Source organism: Nannobrachium achirus, assembly GCF_963921795.1.
Source record: "Nannobrachium achirus genome assembly, chromosome: 12".
In the NCBI taxonomy this organism is placed as follows: Eukaryota; Metazoa; Chordata; class Actinopteri; order Myctophiformes; family Myctophidae; genus Nannobrachium; species Nannobrachium achirus.
In genome coordinates, this window is record NC_137832.1 from 56,150,344 (window position 1) to 56,175,060 (window position 24,717).

Below are 24,717 nucleotides of genomic sequence, written 5' to 3' on the forward strand. Positions count from 1 at the left end.
TCAGCAGTTGCTGGAGTTGCGGAACTCTCCGTTCTCTGTGATCTGCAGAGAAGACGTGTTGCTGGGCGACAGGCCGTTGCGTTGTGACGTCACCGCGTAGCGTTCCTTTAGCTGGGTTAGCGCTGCCATTAGCCTGCTGTTGGCCGCATCCAGGCTAGCTATCCTCTTCTCCTGTAGGGAGACAGAGAGTGAGACCATTTTCAACCTATCTTCATTTATTTCATGCTCAGGATAAGATGGTACTATTTTGTCGACTTGGTCTGTCTAGGGGAGGGCTGTGGACAGTTCAGAAACGTGCCTACCAGTGACATCATCAATGGGGAATTGACGGTGACAGAAACAGCAGGCTTACTATTCTTGGAAAGTTATCATGCTATATTATATACGTAGAAGCCATTGTTCTCGCATTCATAAACAAAGAAAATACAAAACAAAATGTAATCTCCTGGTAGGCGGGTTTGTCCACAGCCCTCCTCTGAGACAGTGAATAGGTATAAGTATAAGTTAAGACCAGTAAGACTCCCTAATCGGGAGATAAGCGACCGTCGGGTCGCAGCGTGATTTTAGGGCAAAATGTGTAGGAGCAGTGTCCAAAAATGTGGTTGAAAAAAATCGGCCTGATGGTGGCGCTATATGGGACATCCATATTGATGAGATGAGTGTAGACATACTGTGTACCGATTTGTGTGATTTTAGGGCAAAAATTGTAGGAGCAGTGTCCAAAAATGTGTTTGAAAAAATCGGCCTGAAGGTGGCGCAAAATGATATGAATATAAGGTTGAAAATGGGTGAAGTGGTAAATGTAGCAATACCACAATATAAAACATACTGTCACAAGAGGTCTGTATTAAAAGTAGTTTAGTTGGGAAACACTGCACTCACCAATGGTAATCAACGTTTCTTATGGCATAAACTTTGTGAGCTGTGGAATGGCTATACTGACGAACATGTCACAGACCTGAGCTTCGATGATCTTCTGCTTGGAGTCCACCACAGCTTGCATGTCACAATGGTCTTTCTTCAGCTCTTCTTCCACCGACATCAACCTGAACAAACAGCGTTGTTGTTAAGTGTCATCCTCATTCCTCAAAGAGGAAAACACAATGCTCGAGTTCCAACAAATTTAGCTGGGATTTCTGAGACTCAGCAATGATGTTGAAAAAATTATGAATGTTTTGGTGCTGAAAGGGCAAGTGAACTAAAAACGTAAACAAAAGGTTGGCGCTGCTATACGTCTCCAAAGACAAAAAGAGAGGGCGAGAGCATTTACTCGATCAACATGTATTCAACACGTTGTAGCGCGACAGATGAGATGAGATGTGATGTGAGCTTGTCAATCGGATATTTTCAGCGAAAGCTTTCCCCACAATAACAGAAAACACACTAGTTGCGACCGTAGGTCGCATTTAGTATGAACACCTGCAGATCATGTCCATGTCTATGTGCGTCACGCCTCATGTCACACTCCATATATGGCCAAGACATCTCAATATATGGGCTGGCCAATACCTCTACATCTGACCTCACGGACGCCTCATGTCACGCTCCATACATGGAGCTGGCCAATACCTCTACATCTGACCTCATGGACTCCAGATATGGATATAGCTGACCTGTTCTGACATCACAATGGTGACTTGAACAGCCAGATTAATGTTTAACTCCTGCTTCTTAACTGTGCCATATTAAGAAGCTCTGATGTTTGCCCTGATGTTCATCCCTTAGGGCGAGGTCGCTTCTCGCCCTTAGGGCATCTTACTGGTATAAAGCCCAGGTGGGTCAACAATTTGGTTAACTCACCCAAGTGGTTAACTGCTCCTGCATTTTGTCCACCTCTCCTTTCTATCCTGTGTATCCTGTCCTCGTCATATCACATTATTAATGCAATTCTCCTCAGCAGAAAATCTTTTTACACCTTCTCAACTTGTTACATTTGTTTCGTTTATCTATTATTTTTAAAGCGCTACAATTAAGGTGCAACATGTTAATTTCATTAAGCTATATGAACGTTCCATTCATATAGTGTGATGAGAGAAGGCAATGCCAGGCTTTGCCGGGATATACGGACATGCACACAAAGCCAGATGTAGGAGCAGTTAGCACCGCTCAAAAAGTGGAGGAGAATTGCACCATGCTTCCTTTGCATCATCTAAATATGTCCATGTGTGTTTATAATAATTGTCAATTGGCCATGTGTGCTTATAATATGTTGTACATTTTTCTAAAAAATTATGTTTAGAAGGGAACTCCAATGACCACTGCACAAACATGAAGCTGATTGAAAGCATGCTATCACTATGGCAATCGCTGCTTGCATAATCGTTAATTATTTTCCCTCCCTTGTGTGCTATTTTTCACAGTTCTGTTCCTAAGCAATTGATTGAAAGTTCACACTTTGAACAGCCACACTGTGACACACTGGAGACTCTTTCTTCTCTCATCACACCGTTCACCGTGGATTCTTTTGTTTATGCTTGTGCCTCCTAAAATTGGCCGGGTTACGGAAGCTCCTGTCGCACTGCTCGCAGTAGTGTCTCTCGGCGGTGTGGACGCGCCGGTGCCTCCTCAGGCCGCCGGCGTCGGCGAAACCCCTGTCACACTGCGTACAGTAGAAGGGCTTCTCCCCGGTGTGCATGCGCAGGTGAGTCTTCAGGGTGGCCAGCACGCTGAAACTCTTGTCGCACTGCGTACAGTAGAAGGGTCTCTCTCCTGTGTGGACGCGCTGGTGCGTCTTCAGAGCGCCCAGCACAGTGAAACTCTTGTCGCACTGCGTACAGTGGAAAGGCCTCTCCCCGGTGTGCAGGCGGCGGTGCGTCTTCAGGTTGCACAGCTGGCTGAAGCTTTTCTCGCACTGCTGGCATTGGTACGGCTTGTCGCCGCTGTGCAGGCGCTGGTGTGTCTTCAGGTTGCCCACCTCGCTGAAGCTTTTCTCGCACTGTGGGCAACGGAAGGGTTTCTCCCCGGTGTGAAGGCGCAGGTGGGTCTGCAGGCCGTACAGGCGGCTGAAGCTCCTGTCGCATTTCTCACAGTGGTAAGGTCTTTCTCCGGTGTGGACGCGCCGGTGTATCTTCAGGTGACACAGGTGCCTGAATCTCTTGTCGCACTGTTCACAGACGTGGGGTCTTTTTGCTGCGTAGGTCGTCTGATGCGTCTTCTTCGCTTCTCCTGGCTGAGTTGAGGTCTCGGCGGACGGTTGATCCCGCGAGATCTTGGTTAGTTTGCGTCTCCTTCTTGTTGTTTCTGACTGGTTACAGGGCTGGCTATTTGCTGACGAGCTGTCGAGGGGGTCTGTCCGTTCCTCTGGAATCTGGCTGCTCTGCAGGTGTTTATGGAGCAGGAGGAGGACCTGAGGCATGAAGGCGTACGGACACCCAGAACCGAGGACCTGCGCCTGGGTAGAATCTCGGGACGCCACGTCTTCCATGAGTCGCGGAGGTTCATCATCAAAGCTGCTGGTATGCATGGAGGCAGACAGTAGGTCTGCTGTGTTGGAAGATTTGTCCTGTTTTCCCTCTCTCTTTCTCTCCGTCTGTCTTTCTGCCTCCAAGTCTCCTTCCATCTCTCTCTCTGAGACAAGTCTATAAACAAAACTACCTGTTTAATGTAAAACTATCTGCGAGACGATGTTATGGGTATGACACCCGTACAAGAACTACTCGAGTGGAAGTTTAAAAGTATTTTCACATCCTTATAGGCAAGACCAGAGCTCGGGTCTGATGTCATAGAAACACAAACCGTTGCATTCATGCCGACAACAGATTTGTGCAGGCATCGTTGCAGACACATGCACAACCTGAACGTGACACGTTCTTATTTTAATGGGCTCCATCTCCATATTTGGAGCTAGCCCATCACAATCCTGATTTTGATGACCCGTGGACCACAGATTATGGTAGTATATTGTATTGACCAATATGTTTATGTAAAAAAAAAATAAAAAAAAATAAAAAGAAAGAAAGAAAAAAAAAACTGTACTGACTGAAATCTTACTCTAATTAATCAAAGCAGCAATTGAGAATGCAAGCTTTGAACGGGCATAGTGTTTGACCTACAGCTACCTAGATACAGATATAGAGACGGTATGAGGTTAAGCGTCACCTGCTGATGATGCTGTTCATCTGAAGGTCTTTATCGTCCTGAAGTCTCCTCAGTCGACTGTCTGTGTCCTCCAACCTGGACTGTAACACAACACAACACGACAACAATAAGTAAGTATGCCTTGCCAGGTCATGTGGCTCTGCTTGATGTAGGAGTAGTACATCCCCCAGCGGTAATGTACAAGTACGCCTCCTGGTGGTAGTATGTCATACGGCTGGAAAGAATCGAGGATTCGAGGTGTGTCCGAAAATAACTTTCCAAGTTCCCTTTCTTCACCATGTGCATCAGTTGCTGACAAATGCATACTTTACAATACAGATGACAACCCTTTATCCAGTTTCAATCATGGTACACATAATAGTATATAGTCTGAGAAAGGCATGCTGGCCTCTATGGAATCCTCATGACTTAAAATCAGCCATAGCGACTGGGAACTTGAATCCATGGGTCAATGAAATCACACTCAAGTCAATGAGTAGACACCAGTACTGATCTAAATGGTCAATCCTATTGGGGTCAAAGCAGGGCTTTTCTAAAAGCCTGTGCCCACCCTCAGTCGCGGAACCGACACTGCATGTACTGTAAGTCTCGTCTGAGGCAGCATAGCCGACCTTCGGGTAGAAAGCCCAGCTTCCCGCCCAGGAGAGTGAGCACGGACACCAACAGATTCCCCAGCTGCTTCCCCCTCCAGACGCCGCTGACCACCACCTCCTCCACCCGGTCTCTCTTATCACAAGAACGGATAAATTTGCGCGCAGTGAATGGGGTGGCCGTGGCCACTTTCTGCTCTAGGCCCAAGTCCGCGGCCACTACTACATAGTAGTCCCGTGTCTTCCTCATGTGCTAACAGTAGTGTTGATTTTGACAGAAAACTTTTATGTTATAGTCTTTTGAATAAAGTTCCATTAGGTTTTGGGCATATTTCTGTAATCTGAAAAGTTTTAGTATAGTTCTTGTAGAGATTTTACTAAAAGTACAGATTTTGTCGCCAATTTCTTTTGGGCAGTCCTTGATGGCGTCGTAATAGCTGATTTTACACTTGGTTCAAAACGATTGCATTAATAATGTTTAGTTTGTTCTAATGTATTCTATTGTACCTGGTATTCCTGTAACATTCTCTGGTTTTGCTGGTCTTGAACCAACAGTCGGGTTTCACATTCCTCTTGTCTCAACGCTGCAACTCTCAACCTCTCCTGGAGAACAGCGATCTCCTGTTGATACTGCACACACAAGCGCACGTAAAAAATAAGTAAATGTTAACATTGAGTTCGGACCCAGAATTCTTTACATGCCCAGGAAATATAGTGTGGATAAGTGTGGACATGAATAAGAAGTGTTAAACTGTTGAACCTTCTCGGTGAGGGTGTCGTCATGGCGTTCCTCTTCAGTCTCCACATACTGACTGCTAGAGTTCATGTTGAGCAGCCAGGCGGCGGTCCGATCCAACGCACAGGGAGCCTGGAGACACACACACACGTACATGCACGCACACACACACACACACACACACACACACACACACACACACACACACACACACACACACACACACACACACACACACACACACACACACACACACACACACACACACACACACACACACACACACACCAAAAGATGATGATTGAAACATTGCAATATTTTTTTACTGTCAACTTGAATGATTTCACAGAACATAAAAGGACCAGGTCGGCAGTGGTGTAAAGTAACTAAGTACCTTTACTTAAGTACTGTACTTGAGGTATTTGTACTTTACATGAGTACAGTATTTCTAGTTTCCAATACTTTTAATCCTACTCCACTACATCTCAGATCCAACTATTGTACTTTTACTCCACGACATTACATTTGAAAACTTTAGTTACTAATTACTTTGTAGATTTGATACATTAACCACTTAAGCCCTATTATTTGAAAATGGCCGATCTATAAGCTCACAATGCGTCGCGATGCGATGTATTGTGAGCTTGTAGATCTGCTATTTTCAAAAGATTTCAATACATTTTGAAAACTTGAAATGAGACGTTTCTGCATAATGATTACTTAAACTTTTCGTACTTTAAGTACATTTTGATACCAATACTTTTGTACTTTTACTCAACTTAAGTCAATTTTGAATTCCGGGCTTGTAACAGAATATTTCTACATCGCAGTATTGACACTTTTACTTAAGTATAAAATGTGAGCACTTCTTAGACTTAAATCCTAGTCTGAAGATGTTATGCAAGCACGACCACCGCTCACTTCACATTTGGTGTGATTTTTACTCTACAGCCAAACATATGCACTCCTTACTCTCTAATTTTCTACACTGTCCTACAGTATATATGAAATTCTATATATTTATATTTATATATGCATAATGGGGAAACTTGAGTGTTGTCATAATTATGCATTTACCTCGAAGCCAACTGGAATTTAATTAGTTCACAAATCCATCAGCCACTGTTATCAAACTATTTTGACTGCTTCAGACAGAACTTCTCACACCTAGGATACCTAGCAGGTCACACAATGCTTTGTGGGAACGATGCATCTTGTTTGTTTAGAGCAGTGGTTCTCAAACTTTTCAGGCCGCGACCCCCAGAATAATCATATTAGGGGACCCCCCCACTAAGAGTTCGGGTTAATCAGGTTAATCATCTGGGGAAAATAATTTGGGGACCCATCTGGGGGTCCCGACCCACAGGTTGAGAACCACTGGTTTAGAGTATTTCACCAGTCTCCGCTGGTCCCGGGGGGGGGGGGGGGGGGGGGGGTTACCTTGGCAACGGGCCGCTGCTTCTCTGGGCTGTCTCCCTTCGACGAGGACGACGCCTGCCTCAGGCGCGACTGGCCGCTGCTCGGCCAATCGGGGCTCGACGACATCACGCTGCCGGAGGCGGGGCGAGGAGGGTAGACGGCGGCGGCGGCACTGCAGCCGCTGAGCATGCTGGGAGGGGTGCGGCCACGCGGGGGGGGCGGGGGGTGCCGAGGTGGGAGGGGGCGGCTGGTCGATCCGGCGCTGTGGCCCGATGGACGGCCCTGCCGAGTTCTGACGAGGAGGGGCTCCTGGGAAATATGAGATAACGTTAATTATAGAATCTAAAATGATTCATATTAATATTTATATTAATCTACCGTTACAACCTATTTATTTACCTTTATTGGTCGGTTTGTTCGGTGAAAATGACGTGATGAATCTCATTCTGACTGTTCGGCTATTCTAAAGTTGTTTTACAATAACTAATGTCTAGATTTGTTCAAAACATCACAGAGACTAACTGACTTTAAACAATAACTAATTATCTAGCTTCTAAGCCATACTCTCGTCTCTCTCTCTCTCTCTCTTTCTCTCTCTCATAAATAGTATTGTAATATAAATGTCAGTGTAAAAATATCATAATCAAGGATAGTAAGGTCCCCTCATTTAATTTTGGTTCCATTTACTAAAGGGGTTAAATACATTTTACAGGGTAGAATTGGATCCCAGAGGGGGGGAAAATACAAAAAATTGGGGGTCTGTAGCATAATATACTGGGGGTCCTTGAAATAAGAAACTAAAACAGGTTTAGAATCACTGTTTTAAAGGTTACCCGGGGCGGGGCTGGGCTGGGGGTCGGTAAGGGACAACTGTCGCCGGGAGAACTCTCCAGAGCGGCGGGAATATTCCTCCCCACTGCTGCTGCTGGACAGAGCTGAGGTCCGATCTCCTCTCTCTCCTCCTCCTCTGTCTCCTCCTCCTCTGTCTCCTGCTCTTTCGACTCCTCCTCCTCTTTCGACTCCTCCTCCTCTCTCGCCTCCTCCTAAAATGTACAATTTAGTGATTTAGCAGACGCTCTTATCCCGAGCTCAAAAGACACCAACGCAGCGGAAAAAGGCGGCACTCCAAAGTGAAAGCTGTTAGACAGGCTCCGGATGCACATTCTATTTATTCAGTACGCTGTTCTTTTTCCAGTTTTTGGTGGTGTCTAACCAAGATCGGTCTCCATCGTAGCCGTATCTTGGTCAAATTCTATAGCATCAATTGAAAGAAAAGCTGGCAAGAAGGGGTACAGGGAGAGTGAAATGCTAGGGGGTGAGGTGGAGTCTGAAGAGGTGAGTGCTAGGGGGGTGAGGTGGAGTCTGAAGAGGTGAGTGCTAGGGGGGTGAGGTGGAGTCTGAAGAGGTGAGTGCTAGGGGGGTGAGGTGGAGTCTGAAGAGGTGAGTGCTAGGGGGGTAAGGTGGAGTCTGAAGAGGTGAGTGCTAGGGGGGTGAGGTGGAGTCTGAAGAGGTGAGTGCTAGGGGGTGAGGTGGAGTGAAGAGGTGAGTGCTAGGGGGGTGAGGTGGAGTGAAGAGGTGAGTGCTAGGGGGTGAAGTGGAGTGAAGAGGTGAGTGCTAGGGGGTGAGGTGGAGTGAAGAGGTGAGTGCTAGGGGGGTGAGGTGGAATCTGAAGAGGTGAGTGCTAGGGGGGTGAGGTGGAGTGAAGAGGTGAGTGCTAGGGGGTGAGGTGGAGTGAAGAGGTGAGTGCTAGGGGGGTGAGGTGGAGTGAAGAGGTGAGTGCTAGGGGGTGAGGTGGAGTGAAGAGGTGAGTGCTAGGGGGGTGAGGTGGAATCTGAAGAGGTGAGTGCTAGGGGGGTGAGGTGGAGTGAAGAGGTGAGTGCTAGGGGGTGAGGTGGAGTGAAGAGGTGAGTGCTAGGGGGGTGAGGTGGAGTGAAGAGGTGAGTGCTAGGGGGTGAGGTGGAGTGAAGAGGTGAGTGCTAGGGGGGTGAGGTGGAATCTGAAGAGGTGAGTGCTAGGGGGGTGAGGTGGAGTGAAGAGGTGAGTGCTAGGGGGGTGAGGTGGAATCTGAAGAGGTGAGTGCTAGGGGGGTGAGGTGGAGTCTGAAGAGGTGAGTGCTAGGGGGGTGAGGTGGAGTCTGAAGAGGTGAGTGCTAGGGGGGTGAGGTGGAGTCTGAAGAGGTAAGTGCTAGGGGGTGAGGCTAGGGGGTGAGGTAGGGGGGTGAGGTACCTCCTCTCTCTCCTGCTCCCAGGCCGACAGACATCTGCGTGAGGAACGTAGGTTTGGTCGCCGCGGCGGGCCTCTCCTCGGGGTTGCCATGGGAACCGGCAGAGCCGTCGGAGGGCGTGGCGTCCGCCTGCGGGGGTTGCCGTGGCGACGTGGTTGTCATGTGATAGACGGGGTTCTGGAAAGACAGGGGGAGGAGCCCGGTCCTGCGCTGCCATTGGCTGTCGTCGGGGCCCTCGTTGGGGGAAGCGTCCTGCGGGTCCTCATTGGTCAGCTCTGGCCCCTCCCTCCGGTCTGCTTCGTTCTCATTGGCCTCTGAGTAGGAGGAGCTTGGAGCAGGGGAATCCTGGAGGCCTGGATGGATTGAATATAAAAGATGGTATTTCATTTAATGGAATGGAGACCGCAATTTATATTGTAAAATCTAAATGTTAATTTTACTCAGATTGTACAAATGGAACCAAATGGACCCTCTCAAGAGTTACAGACCCATAAGGGTCCATTTGGTTCCTACCTATCATTTAGCTGGGGACCCCCTGGAACACAGACAAGGCTTTTTTCCCCGGACCCCACTTTGAGAACCAATGTAATACTACAGAACCAGGCCACGTAGGGTTTTAGTGGACCTCTGAGTATCAGTGTTAATTGTGTTGGCTAAAATGATGACAAAAAAAGAATAAAAAAAAAACTATGCTATCATGACTAAAACTAAGACTACATATGTTGACAATTTCGACAAATAAAAACAAGACTAAAATATTATGGAGGGCTAGTGGAGAAAAGATCCAGTAGAGTTTATGTTTGGTTGCTGCGATCTGAAAATATCTGATCTACAGTACAAGCTCACAGCACTGTGAGCTTGTAGATCTTTTACGTTCAGCATGCAACCATAATGATGCCATCAAGCCCTGCCAAAATACATGTTTGTAGACAAAATCAACTATAGATTTAGTCAACTAACTTAAAGGGAGACTTCACTTTATTTTATCGTCTTATCAGGCTTTTATGAACACCCTGAACCGATTTTAATTTGCTTGATTCAATATTTAGACATGTTTTGTAAATGTTATCAGGCCTTCCATGACCATTGTAACTTCAAACTCCATTTTGACTTCATTAAATTCATTAAAAACACCAATTATTTTTTTCGGGTGACTCATAATACCTCCCTAATACGTGAGCAGGATGTGTGTTTTCGATATTTCTTTTCATTTATTTTAAATAATACATTTTTGTATTACTTTCTTTTTTTTTTGCAATTTTTCCAAAGAATTATTAAAAAATCAAACCTCGGTTCGAATTGAAGCGGTGGACAGATAAAACTTCTATTCTGAATGTATTTGGAGAGCTGGTATGACAGTTGGTATAATAGGTTTAAAAAATAAAATAGATTAAAACACATACATTAAAATAAGAATTTGTAATTAAATAAATACATAAATAAATATAAAGTGTTTAAATAAGACAGATAAACCCTGAAGGCCAAATTATCATGTGAAGCTTGACCAATCCTCAAAGTATCCATTCATCTGACCGGGAGGGACACCGCACACATATTCTAGATGTACAGGACATATAAAGCCTATTCATTCTGAACTGAAATGACCATATATGGACATGGGACACACATTTTGCTTTTTGAAAAAGCCTATTCATTCTGGACTGATATTTTACACGTACAGGACAGGAAAAACCTGTTCATTCTGGCCTGGAGTGACCATATATGGACATAAGGTAACGGACATTCTGTTTTTGAAAAACCCTGTTCATTCTGGACTGAGATCACCATATATGGTTATTAAACGGACATTCTGTTTTTGAAAAAGCCTGTTCATTCTGGACTGAAATGACCATATATGGGCGTGATACACACAAAGCCATTCATTGGAAGCGGTTTCCACCGCTTCAAAAATAACTGAAAAAGGTTATTGAAAGAAAAAAAAAGAAAAAAAAAAAACGGCCTGCTCACGTATTAGGAGGGTATTATGAGTCACCAGAAAAGATAATTATAAATTATAAATTATAACTGAATGAAGCACATTAAAAACTGTTCAGGGTGTTCATAAAAGCCTGATTAGACGATAAAATGACCAAAAGTTTTTTTGAAAGTGAAGTATCTCTTTAACACTGCTGAGAGACAGAGGTCGTAGGCCAGGGGCTAGGGATAGGTCTAGTCGTAGGTCAGGGGTCAGAGGTGAAGGGTTACCTGTTGCAGGCTGGAGACTGGAGCCTTTGGTGACAAAAAACAACTCCTTGTTCTCTGGGGTCGGAGAAGGTAGTCTGGTGAAGTCTACCAAACTGCACGCACGCACACGCACAAGTCGCACACACGCACACGCACACGCACACGCACACACACACACACACACAGTAAGTAATGACATTGAATTACAGTATGCTACCCATTTTAAGTATTTATTTATCATTTACAACTGTGCAGCAGCTTGATTATTAATTAATAATAAGTAGAAAGATGCAATTTAAAAATTGCGGGTGTGGTTGCTGACGGTTGCTGACTGTATTCTACAGTAAGCTAACTGTCATGTGAAGCTCGACCAATTGATTTCCTATTGATTCCCACTCCTGTTGATTCCCTACTGATTCCCACTCCCATTGATTCCCCACTGATTCCCACTCCCATTGATTCCCTATCCCTGCCATTTCCAATGGCAGCGGAAAAGTTACCCTAGAAGTCTATAAACGGTTACAGAAGTCTATAAATGGTTATCCTAGAAGTCTATAAAGTTTTACTAGAACTATAACGTGTTGCCCTGTCAGGCAACCTGACACATGCAAGTGTGGTTGCCTATTGATAAGCTTCTAAATGTCATGTGAAGCTTGACCAATCCTCAAGCTAGCACCACTCCCCCGTTGAACTCAATGGACTTACTCAATAATGGTGACGTCACAGAGAATGCTGCTTCCTGATTGGCTAAAAGTTTATCCAGAACATCAAGGTGCTCTACAGACGGGCAGCGGTTGCCGCCGGGGCTCCCGCTTGGATCTGCGGGGACCGCGCCGCGGTGAGACACAAACACAATCGCTCAGTGAGTAAACGCTGCGCGGTATTTCACAAAGATGAACGCAATCCATCTCTCGCCGCCCGGGTACGCATGCACAAACGAGCACGCTCGCGGGGATTTTCACGGGACTGCGCCCGCTCACCTCGCCGCCTCTAAACTTTGCTGCGCGGCTGAAATAGCCGCCCGCCTCTCATTGAAAATGAATTACTAGGAGGCGGTGACCGCGTATCGCCTGGAACCTCCTTAAGAAGTATAAGCTGGGCTAGAACTATAGTGTGTTGCCTACAGCAACCACACTTAACTATAATGAAAAATTCAAAACTATTATAACCTTAAACCCTGTTTAAATCTACCTGCCTCACTGGACCCATGGACATTTACAAAAAAGAAAAGAAAAAAATCACACCCAATGTGAAGTGAGCGGTGGTCGTGCTTGCATAACGTCTTCAGATTTGAGTCTAGGATGTACAGGCTATGCTACACACACACACATTTTGCTATGGCAAAACGCTGAGGAAAAAGGCTACAGACACACGCACAGCCACGTATAGGAGCGGTTTACCACCGCTCAAAAAATAATCCACCAATTGATGAAATTGCCATGTCAGTCAGCCAGCTGGTGGGCAACCCATTTAGTGAAGTGTGGAGATGATGGTTTTTCATCTGATTGAAGCTCTTATGTGGTGTGGACCCGCTGGTGCCTCTTCAAAGGCACTAAACTCACTGAAAACCTTGTCACACTGTTTTACACTGGACTTTTCTCCGCTATGGACACGCTGGTGCTTCTTCAGGGTACTGGACTGACTGAAACTCTTGTCACACTGTTTACACACAAAGGGTTTTTCTCCAGTATGGATACGCTGGTGTGTCTTCAGAATTGCTAACTTACTGAAACCCTTGTCACACTGTTTACAGATGAAGGGTTTTTTCTCCAGTGTGGACACGCTGGTGTGTCTTCAGGTGACCTAACTGACTGAAACTCTTGTCACACCGTTTACACACAAAGGGTTTTTCTCCAGTATGGACACGCTGGTGTGTCTTCAGGCTACCCAACACATTGAAACTCTTGTCACACTGTTTACACACAAAGGGCTTTTCTCCGCTATGGACACGCTGGTGTGTCTTCAGGCTACCTAACTCACTGAAACCCTTGTCACACTGTTTACAAACGAAGGGTTTTTCACCAGTATGAACACGCTGGTGTGGCTTCAGGTGAACTGACTGAAACCCTTGTCACACTGTTTACACACAAAGGGTTTTTCTCCAGTGTGGATACGCTGGTGTTTCTTCAGAGTTGCTAACTCACTGAAACTCTTGTCACACTGTTTACACACAAAGGGTTTTTCTCCATTGTGTATACGTTGATGTCTCTTCAGGCTACCTAACTCACTGAAACTCTTGTCACACTGTTTACACACAAAGGGTTTTTCTCCATTGTGTATACGTTGATGTCTCTTCAGGCTACCTAACTCACTGAAACTCTTGTCACACTGTTTACAGACAAAGGGTTTTTCTCCGCTGTGGATACGCTGGTGTGTCTTCAGGTGACCTGACTGACTGAAACCCTTGTCACACTGTTTACACTGGAAAGGTTTTTCTTTGGTGTGGACATGCTGTGTCGAGACCTCAATGGAAGTCTTATCAGATAAGAGGTTTTCTTTCATGTGTAGGTCATCAAATGTGTCTTTACTTCTCCTGGCTGCGTTGAAGTCCTCTGTGTCTCCTTGTTGCTGGCTGGTTACACAGCTGGTGATTGTCCGACAGCAAGATGAGGGACAGTAGAGGTTGTTATGGCTCCTCGTCATGTCTTCATGGAGGGTGACCAGAGACGTGAAGGCGTATGGACACTGTGTCTCGGAAGATTGGTTCATGGACGCAGACGAAGGGTTTTTCTGCTGATGCTGTTGATGCTACTTGGACTGTAAATTGGAAGGCTTGTCTTTGTCTCTTGCAGGCAGGAAAGACTAATATATTCTCTGTCAATCTCTTTCTCCCTCTCTATATATCTCTGACTCTCACAGTACACTCTGTATGTAAATACTTTCTCTCGGCCGTAACAAAACTAAATGTCATTTCTAAAAACTGCGTCACATCTTATCCAGGTTGACCGGAGCTCTGGTTTGATGTCACACAAAACACAAACCGTTGGCATGCAATCCTGACAATGACAACTTGCGCAGCTACCATTTCAATCCATCAGTGTGATGAAATTGACCCAGTTCTCTCATACATAACACTGGATTCACTGAATGTCAATAAATGTTAACATCAAGCTAACATTTATTGACATCATCCAAAAAGGTGCATAATCTCTGTTTGCGTATATTTGTGCGCATCCCTCCCCCTCTGCATATCTCGAGAACCCCTGATGCCCTGTAGAGTAGACCCACGGACAGACCAGTTCAACTAACTAGTACTAGTATTATTAAATAGTATAACCAACCTGGTATCCAGACCCCTGCTGCCCGGTAGAGTAGACCCATGGGCAGACCAGTTTAACTAACTAGTACCTAGTATTATTAACTAGTATAACCAACCTGGTATCCAGACCCATACTGCCCTGTAGACCCATGGAGAGGCTGCAGGCGGCCAGTGGGGGAGAGAGGGGCGGAGACAGCGGGGGAGGAGATGACATGCGCTGTGGTTCTGGAGAGCTCATGGGGTTGGCCTCTGGACTGGCCACTCCTCCCCCAGGGCCGGCCACGCCCCCGGGGTTGGCGAGCGCCGCGGAAACCTCCCGCAGTACGCGTGGAAGAGGGCCGAGCTTGGACAAGCACATCTGGAAAACACACAGACACACACCGGGCATAGCAGTATTAATGCATGTGTTACCTGGTCCACTTTAGTCAGCAGGAAGTTTAATGGTAGTTTAATGCATGTGTTTGTTACCTGGTCTACTTCAGTCAGCAGAGAGTTTAATGGTAGTTTAATGCATGTGTTACCTGGTCTACTTCAGTCAGCAGAGAGTTTAATGGTAGTTTAATGCATGTGTTACCTGGTCCACTTCAGTCAGCTGGTAGTTTTATGGTAGTTTAATGCATGTGTTCCCTGGTCTACTTCAGTCAGCTGGTAGTTTTATGGTAGTTTAATGCATGTGTTCCCTGGTCTACTTCAGTCAGCTGGTAGTTTTATGGTAGTTTAATGCATGTGTTACCTGGTCTACTTCAGTCAGCAGGTAATTTAATGGTAGTTTAGTGCATGTGTTACCTGGTCTACTTCAGTCAGCAGGTAATTTAATGGTAGTTTAGTGCATGTGTTACCTGGTCTACTTCAGTCAGCTAGTAGTATAATGGTAGTTTACTGGTAGTTTAGTGCATGTGTTACCTGGTTCACTTCAGTCAGCTGGTAGTTTAATGGTAGTCTAATGGTAGTTTAGTACATGTGTTACCTGGTCCACCTCAGTCAGCAGGGTGTGCAGTGTGGACAGTTCTCGGCCCAGGTCGATGTAGCCGTCGAAGCCGGCGGTGTGGCTGACGCTCTCTGGGTTGGAGATCTCCTGCAGGAAGCGCTGCATGCTGCTCCACTCCCGCTCCACAAAGTCATTCATGAACAGCATGTACTCCTCCTTATTACCAAACCTACAGCGCGCGCGCGCACACACACACACACACACGCACACACTTTTTGTTTTGTTCTTTTGTTTAAGTGTTTCCCTTTTTTGCTGAAGATATCTACTGCATAGTAGTGTTCTATCTGTCTGTCATTCAATGTTATATGAGTTAAAGAGAAGGATCTCAACGGAAATAAGCTTAGCCTTAGCCGAGTTTACTTTTAGTTTGACTTTGTATCAGTGAACTGTACTGTAATGAAACTGTACCTTTTCCTATGCAATACTTCTAATATATACCTCAATCAATCAATCAATGATTCCCACCAAAGCATTTCAATGAGAATGGAGCAGTTTTTGCAGAAATCCTCTACTGGCAGGAAAAAGCTCCAATCCCATTGAAATGCATTGGCGGAATGGGGAATCCACTCTCAGGCGCCCCACACACATATGCGTGAAACATCTTCTCCATATCGTCTGAGAATGATCACTTGGGGCACCGTACTAATGCATTGTCAATGGAAGGTTGTTTGGTGTTTTGTCGTTGCCGTGTCTCTTGGCCAAAAGACAGGCTGTGGTTGAGCTAGAGACACGGCAACGACAAAAAACCAAACAACCTTCCATTGACAATGCATTAGTACGGCGCGCCCAGTGGCCATTCTCAGACGATACGGAGAAGATGTTTCACGCATATGTGTGAGTCCAGCCCCATACGTAGGTAGCACACAGACCAAAATATGGTCATCAGCAGATAAACTCTTTTGGTGCTGACTAAAAACACATTCTGTTCCAAAGCCAGTTCCAAAGCCGCGCCTGACAGTCACTTCCAGAACCCTCCTACATGCTCCCTGTCTCCCTCCTTACTTGGTGAAGTTGGCAAGGTTCTGGGTGACCTTGGCAATGAGCGTGAGGGTCCGCGCCGTCCTGTCGTCGGGGTACTCCTGCGTCAGTTCGAACAGCGACGGTGACATCACAGCCGGACACAGGAAGCGCAGGAACAGCGACGCGCTGATCAGTCGCTCGCTGATGTCCGGTCGCCCCCGGTTACCGCACTCGTGTCGCCACGACGCGAAGACCTCCTTCAGCTCCCTGGGGAAAACTCTGTGGGAAGGAGAAAGAAATGAAGAAATGCAGATGGTAGATATACAGTATATACTGTATATGCTGCAGCATAGTGTCTAACTGCGGATCTCCCATGAGAACTGCATTTCTCTTGTGGAATCAGTAAAGGCATGCTTGCCTGTCTCTGTCTGCCTGCCTGTCTATCAGAATCGTGACAAGTATGACCCAAGTACGATGCCTGATTTGTGGGTCTGATGTCCAAAAGGAATAATCAATCAATCAATAAACCCATAATCCATGTCCATTTGGCTTGCTGCTGTTTCAGACTTTAATTGGTGTATTTTGTCATTTGGTATGCGAGTCTGAATTAAAGATTGCATTGAATTGAATATGAAGCATGATGTTGCATAATAATAATGTACCGTTATTAGATGGATGAACGCCATCTAGTTTTCAAGATTATTTTGTATATACTGTGCAGCATTGTGCAGTGTTTAAATTGTTAACTAAGTATGTTAATTCGAATCATAACCTCATTCTCACCATAGTTGTTCTTTGAGCTGAGGAGTGTGGAAATCCACATGTTGCATATCGTCACTGTCGGGCTTGTACATGTACGGTGCGAGGCGTTGTGTGCTTGTAGATCTGCTATTTTCACCATTTTAAATCATTTTCAAAATAACAAAAAAGGGAAGGTTTTGGACATACAAGGTTTCCAGCCGACAACGACGATATAAAAACCCACTTGCATTGATCCAAGCCGGAACACATTCACAATCGACTGATTGACCATTAAAATAAATGTGCTCTGAAAACGCAAGCGGCCCACCCATCGGCAGAACGGCTGCCGTGTCGAGTGGTCAGACGGGTGGGCCACAAATACTTCTATAATGTATATAATAATAATTCCATGGGCACCTGTAGGAGTCCAGGATCTTGCAGAAAGCCAGTTCGCAGCACATCCTCAGGTTCTCCTGGTGCTCTGGAAGCTCAGAGGAGGAACATCGGCCAGGGTCCACCTCACAGTTCTCATCGGACTCGTACAACGCCTTGATGAACTCACCTGCACACGCACACACACGCACACGCACACGCACACACACACACACACACACACACACACACACACACACACACACACACACACACACACACACACACACACACACACAGAGAGAGCATTGATTCACTCTGATAATAAACATTCCCCCCTCCTGTCCCAGGCAGGAGGGGGATATTATATTTTATGTTCAATGCAGTTGTCCTCAAAACCACTCGTCATTTATGCTCCCTCCCTATATATAATATATATGCCGCTCTTGGCGCACAATGCCGGCGCGGGGCGAAGCACACATGTGGAGCGTCTCTTCACACTCACAGTCACCAGCCAACACAGAGAGGAGGTTGAATGAACTGAAAACAGCGCTCCCCAAAACAACAGGTTTGGGGATCTGTTGGGAACTGAACGATTATACTGTATGAAACAGGCAGGTGCAGTGTCAATGTTGGAAAACAAGAAATATATCCTGCTGCCTGGCATCAGTGGCGTGGCCACTGTGTGTGCGCCATTTGGCTTTTGGGTTTGTCTTCACACTGTCCACAGCGTATGGAGCGGGAAAGTGTAATATTTGATTGTGTTACATTTAGATACAAAATAAACTGTGGAAAACCAGATTTTGTTTCCGTACGCGCTCGGCGTGTGTGCATGAGCCGCCCCCCACAACTGTAAATGGCGGCATTGCAGACAGGCAGACAGAGAGAGACAGACAGACAGACAGACAGACAGACAGGTTACCCAGTGCATCCTGCAGGTATTTCTGTCCAACCAGCTTCAGGTATTCCTCCACGCTCTTGGTCGCCAGCGTGTTCTCCCGGAAGATCAGCTGATCGTTGTCACGGCAACGATCCACCTCTGACATCATCAGGTCTGTCAGGAAGTCCTGCAAGCCAAAGAAGGGTCCAATTTGTGTTGAGCTCAATCGAATTTAGAAGCAATGGTATAAGAAACAAGAAGGGGAGATCTACAAATCCACAATACGCTGCAGCACGACGTTGTGAAATATATATATATATATATATATATATATTCTTTTTTCTTTTTACGTTTAAAATATTTCAAAAATGTTCACATATGTTTGGCATGCCCAAACATATTTGGCATGCCCAAACATATGTGACAACACGCAATGTTGATAATCGGGAGAGATACCATGAGCATGACTCACGGACATGAGCTGGACGTTTTAACTGCGACCTGATGGTTGCAGTAATCAAATATGCTTGTTTTATTACAACAACAATTCATCTGGTTCCATTTGTACGCTGTCAGAGTTAAGGGGAGACCTTGAAATGTGAAGGTTTGGGGAAACAGTGGTTCATAGGGTTGAAGTGGTTTAGTGACCTTGGCCTTGCCGGTGCTGTGCAGGATGTGGACCAGCGCGGCGGCCAGCTCCTCCTTGGCCCTCAGACTGATGGCCGTCTCCAGCGTGTTGCACAGCAGCAGGTAGTTGGCACTGATGAACTCAGCGAACTCCTTGTACTGCTCCATGGGCAGGATGACCACGCTCTGGTAGCGGCTCTTGATGCGGACCGTGGGGCCCGAGGACTTGGCTGTGCAAAGAGGAGGACCCAAGTCAAAGTCCAAATAGCATTCTTTGAGACAGACATACAGACTTTACACGACTTTTTTTTCACTGAAGAATACAAAATAAAAACTACGCTATGAGGACAAAAACTATGACTTGAATTTTGTCAATGTTAAGGAGGTACTAATGGAGAAGAGATCCAATAGAACCAGTCATTTTATGATTGGTTTGCTCGCGGGTCATCGGCTATTTTAAGCACGGCATTACGATGCCATCACGGCCCACCAAAATATATGTGTGGGGAGGAAGACTAATACTAGACTTGTGGGAAAAGGGGCCAAAAAACGAAATAAAAGTTGGAAAAAAAAAACATACAAATTGGACAAAATAACATAATAATGTATTCACAAAAAAAGGTTTAGTATCATTTACGGTAATTTACTTGAATATTTCTATTTCTTGATAGTTACAGATGTGTCATTTCAAAACCTCACACATTCTGCCATTGGCAAGACTTTCCAGTGGATTGGCAGGACATTGAGCTTGTAGATCAGCTATTTTTGCTATTTTTATGACCTTCTCTGACTTCGAAGTTTACATCTACCTATGAAGGAGGGATCTGCTATTCAATGGGAATGGAGTTGTTTATTGCTATTTGCAGGTTTCACTCCATTCTCCATAACAATTAGAAAGGCAAAACAGGGAAAGAAACGTGGGAAAAAATGCATTTGCAGGATTCCCACACATTTTTACCAATTAATTTCCAAAACGTTTCCAGAATATTTAACCCAATTTCCAGGACTATATAACAATAATTCAGCTCAATAACAGGTCGCTTACTCCTATGCGCAATGCCCAAAGACAGGTAGTGTATGCCAGTGGCCCCCAAAATAATCATATTTTAACTGGGGACCCCCCACCCTTACAAGCACTAAGAGTTGAGGAATTTTGTATAACACGGTTCTATTGTGAAAATATTTTCACAATTTCTGCCTCTAATATTTGACAATTTGGCCCAGGTTTAATTTGTCATGTCAGAGGTATTAACAAAATCAATAACCAAAGACAATGCATAGCAATTTTTCCAGGACCTTCCAGGACCCTTGATCAATTCCAAAACTTTTCCAGTACTGGAAAAATATTTTTCTAATTTCAAAATATTTCCAGGAATTTCATGACCGTGGGAACCCTGATATAAGCACATACACGTGCGTGTAAATACACACACACACACAGCAGACACATACACACACCTCGAAGGGTACTGGGCGTGCTTACTGGGTACCACTTCTCAACCAGCTGCCTGCCCGTCACCGTGGCAACGGGGATGTTGACCAGGCCCACGTAGCTGCTCTTGTCCTTCTTCCTCTTCCTGTCCGTGTCCTTGTAGAGGTGGAAGGTCATGGAGTTGATGGGCGGCAGGCTGGCGAACTCGAAACGCTCGCCCCAGAACACCACGTCCGTCTTCAGCTTGCAGGACGTCCGGGCGTACAGGGTGTGGTCCAGACACAGCTCGCAGAAATACCTGGAACGTGACAACATGGTGCTGTTTGTTAACCCATTTAGGCCTAGAATTATTGAATGCTGTAACCAGTGAAAAATAGAAGATATACAAGCTCACAGCGCGGCACTGAGTGCCGCGCTGCGAGCTTGTAGATCTGCTATTTTTGGAAAAAGTCGTGAAAATGTGTGCAAATCTTTGAATATATGTATTTTCAAAGCAAACGTTTGTAACTCAAATTTTGCCTCTGGGGGGTCCCTGGAACTAAATATGTTGAGATGGGGTTCCGTGGCCAAATAAATATCATTTTTGGGGTCCATTACATGAAAAGGTTTGAGAACCACTGACATAGTAGTCTCTCAAGAACAGACCAACTGAGCTCCGTTTAAGTGAAAAGGACCTTTTCTTTGACGATGGCTGGCCAAATTGCTGACATAGAAACAGTTTTTTTTTTCAAAAAAATCTTAGAAGGATTGAAAAGACAGGTCATTGAAAAGAAAGATCAAAATTCAAATTCTCACAATTTTTCAGTGCCGCGCTGTGAGCTTGTATATCTGCTATTTTTCAATAGTTAAAGCATAAAATAATGATGATGTGTACCTGTTCTAAATGGGTAAACGAAGGAAGGGTTGCGCTCACGGTGCGTTTTAACGGTGGGCAACAGCGGGCGACTGTCGGACGTATTTTCCGGAAGTGCATCGTTTGTCTTTGGGAGCGGGAAACTACTGGCGATAGCAGTCGATGGTAGAAAAGTGGGCGGGGAACGTAGTAGCTGTAGCTATGAAATTTGTTATCATTCTTGGTGTGGACAGTGTACAGAGCTTCTCTTCTTTAGAGTTATAGGGGTCTGTTAAGTCCTAGTGCAGGGGTCTTCAACGTTTTCAGGCCAAGGACCCCTTAGCTGAGAGAGAGATGAAGCAGGGACCCCCACAACCTTTTCATAGTTTAATCGTTTGACAGCAGAATCATCAGTGTATTTTAGATTCATGTCAATTTGTGTTTTCAGATATTTAACCACTTGAACTGTCAATACTTAATAAACACCAAACACCAAAGCTATTTGCCGAAAATAGCCGATCTACAAGCTCACAACGCCTCGCGCTGCGAGGCGTTGTGAGCTTGTAGATCTGCTATTTTTGGCTAAAGTTCTCAGAATATGGACGCTAGGGTTCAAATGGTTAATATAAAAAAGTAGAAAAAAAACTAACTTTCTATCACTCAAAGATTTGGAGGACCCCCTGTAGTAACTCTGAGGACCCCCTATTGAAGACCTCTGTCCTAGTGTATTCTAGACTGGGGGTCTTTGAAACTAAAACATTTGAGAAAGCACTGGCGTAGACAACATCTAGTAGTATAGAGCAGTGAAATGTATTTATTTAAATGTATTTATTTATTGAAATTTATTGAAAGAATTCTGGCAAAGGATAACATCCTCTACGCCAGACTCACAATATAAATAATAATTATTTAAAAAAGGATTCAACATACTTTAGCAATTCATAACATACTACAAGTTCCCAAACGTTTTAGCTTGAGACCTAAAAGGAAAACGACTTAGTTGAAACTAGTTAAAATAGCAGATGTGCAAGCTTCTTAATTAATTAATAATTAATGGAATGTATTCCAGGAATGTATTTTGAAAAATCATTGAGTTTGTTGTTAATTCATGAAAATATTAGCTTTTTTATTTTATTTTTGCTTTAAGAAGATTATGATAACAAATAAAAAGAATATGTAGGGAACAAAATTAAGGGAAATTTACTCTCTAACCATACTTTTTTTCCCTCCACAACCCACAAATGAGTCCCAGGATCCTTGAGGCAGTACCAGGGGGTCCCCAGATAAATGATAGTTTAGCTGGGGGACGTTGTGGGCATGTTCTCTCCTACGTGTCATCAGCGCCCACACCCGAGGTGGGGTTGGCGAAAGGGCCTTTCTGTGTTGAGTTTGCATGTTCTCCACGTGTGCCCTAGGGTAGGCACCCTCACAAAAAAAACATGCAGTAATCCTAGTTTCTATAATGAGAATGAGAAGCAGTCTTATAGAGCAGTGTTTCTCAACCACTGTGCCTGGGGACCTTTGGTGTGCCCCTGAGAAGGGTCAAGTGTGCCCCTTGAAACTGCTTGAAAGCCAGTATTGTATTTATGATTTTAAAAATGATATAAACTAGTGAAAACAGCCGATCTACAAGCACACAACGCCTCGCACCGGCGTTGTGTGCTTGTAGATCTGCTGTTTTCACTACTGTTGTGCGACACCCTTGTATGATGAAGCAGGGCTTTTCTTTGCGAAGAAACGTACAAATTTGAAACTTGGAGATTGGAGATTTCTTCCCGACAGTGACGATATTTACACCCCCATATTATGTTGGTGTGCCCATGGATTCTTGGGACATGAAAAGTGTGCCCATGCAGAAAAAAGGTTGAGAAACACTGTTATAGAGACTGAAGCGAGACCTTTTCTTGGCAGGCAGGTCCTTGCCCTCCACCACCCAGACGGTGAGCACGTTCTCCAGCCGCCGGCTGTTGTCTCTGTTGGGGTGCACGGCTCTCCTCAGGTTCTCCATCCATTTGTCCCGCTCTGCCGCCGAGCGGCACGAGAAGCACTTAGTGCCCGTGGACGTCGTCACCTGTGGGGGAGAGGCCAAGAAAACTGTCATCTACACAGCATTGGTTCTCAAAGTGGGCTAAATGATCGTTAGGAACCAAAATGGTTCTTTGGTTCTTAACGATGGGTATGTAACTCAACGAGTTAAATTAACATTGATTTTACGATATAAATTCTGGATCCCAGAGATAGAAATGCCATTAGATGGGGGTCCGTAGACGAATGTCAAACTCGGGGTCCTTAAAATTAAAATCGTTTGGAATCAATGCTAGAAAAAAATCTTCTCTTAAGGGGGTCCCTGGCATAAGTTTTCAAATGAAATGTCAATTTGGGGGTCCTTGACATGAAAAAGTTTGAGAACCACTGATCTACTGTACATGCATGTGTTCATTTTGTCCACTAAAACTATGACGCAAAATGTTTGTCGACTACCTTTTATTTATTTTTTCCGCTGCGAAAACAAAATAAAAAGACAAATAAAAACTACAACATTTTAGATGTCTAAAATACTATGAATAAAACTGAATGGAATTTTATTCCAAAAACTATGACTAGGCCCAGACGGCTAGGGTAGCGGTCTGGGCCCCTAGTCTGACTGCGCGTCGCGGGTTCGACTCCCGATCCCGACGACCTTTGCTGCGTGTGACTCCCCCCTTCTCTCTCCCCATTTCCTGCCAGACTACTGTAATCTATCAATGAAGGCAAAATAACCAAAACATATCTCTTTCTTTTGCCTCCATTATGATTAATGAACAATCATCAAACATGAATTCTGGGCCCTGGGTACAAGGATTCACTGCGGGCCCCCCATGAATGTTAACTATGGTGCCACGCTGTGAGCTTGTATATCTGCTATTTTTGAAAAATCGTGGAAATGTGTGCAAGAAACCTATGTCAAGGACCCCCAAGATGATATGTATTTGGCCACGGACCCAGATCTCAAAATATTTAGTTCCAGGGACCCCCAGAAGCAAAATTTGAGTAAGAAATGTTCGCTTAAAAAATACATATATTCAAAGATTTTCACACATTTTCACAACTTTTCAAAAATAGCAGATCTACAAGCTCGCAGCGCGGCACTCGGTGCCGCGCTGTGAGCTTGTATATCTGCTATTTTTCAATAGATAACGTTATTAGGGCCCCTCCACCTTGGGCCCCAGTAACTCAGTCCCACTTTCCTACCCCTTGTGACGCCCCTGATTGTGAGCATGTGTGCGTGCGTACTGTATACCTCAAAGCAGTAGTCCTGTCCCAGTAGAGAGGAATGGACTGGTTTAATGATCACTGATTGGTCCATTCTGAGGTCCAATGATGATGTCACACTCC

General features: G+C 45.0%; 1 pseudogene across 1 annotated transcript; it reads right to left on the reverse strand.

The window, feature by feature from the left end:
- On the reverse strand, positions 1-24,688 carry LOC308295183 (disabled homolog 2-interacting protein-like; annotated as a pseudogene). The gene is made up of 18 exons: positions 24,623-24,688; positions 23,241-23,413; positions 20,537-20,808; positions 19,100-19,308; positions 18,494-18,638; positions 17,617-17,761; positions 16,501-16,737; positions 15,478-15,667; positions 14,627-14,868; positions 11,273-11,364; positions 9,070-9,420; positions 7,715-7,802; positions 6,865-7,152; positions 5,449-5,556; positions 5,196-5,318; positions 4,099-4,178; positions 959-1,046; positions 1-171 (listed from the first exon to the last, which is right to left on the reverse strand). The product of its transcript is annotated as a disabled homolog 2-interacting protein-like (transcript).
- Between the last annotated feature and the right edge of the window lie 29 nt (positions 24,689-24,717).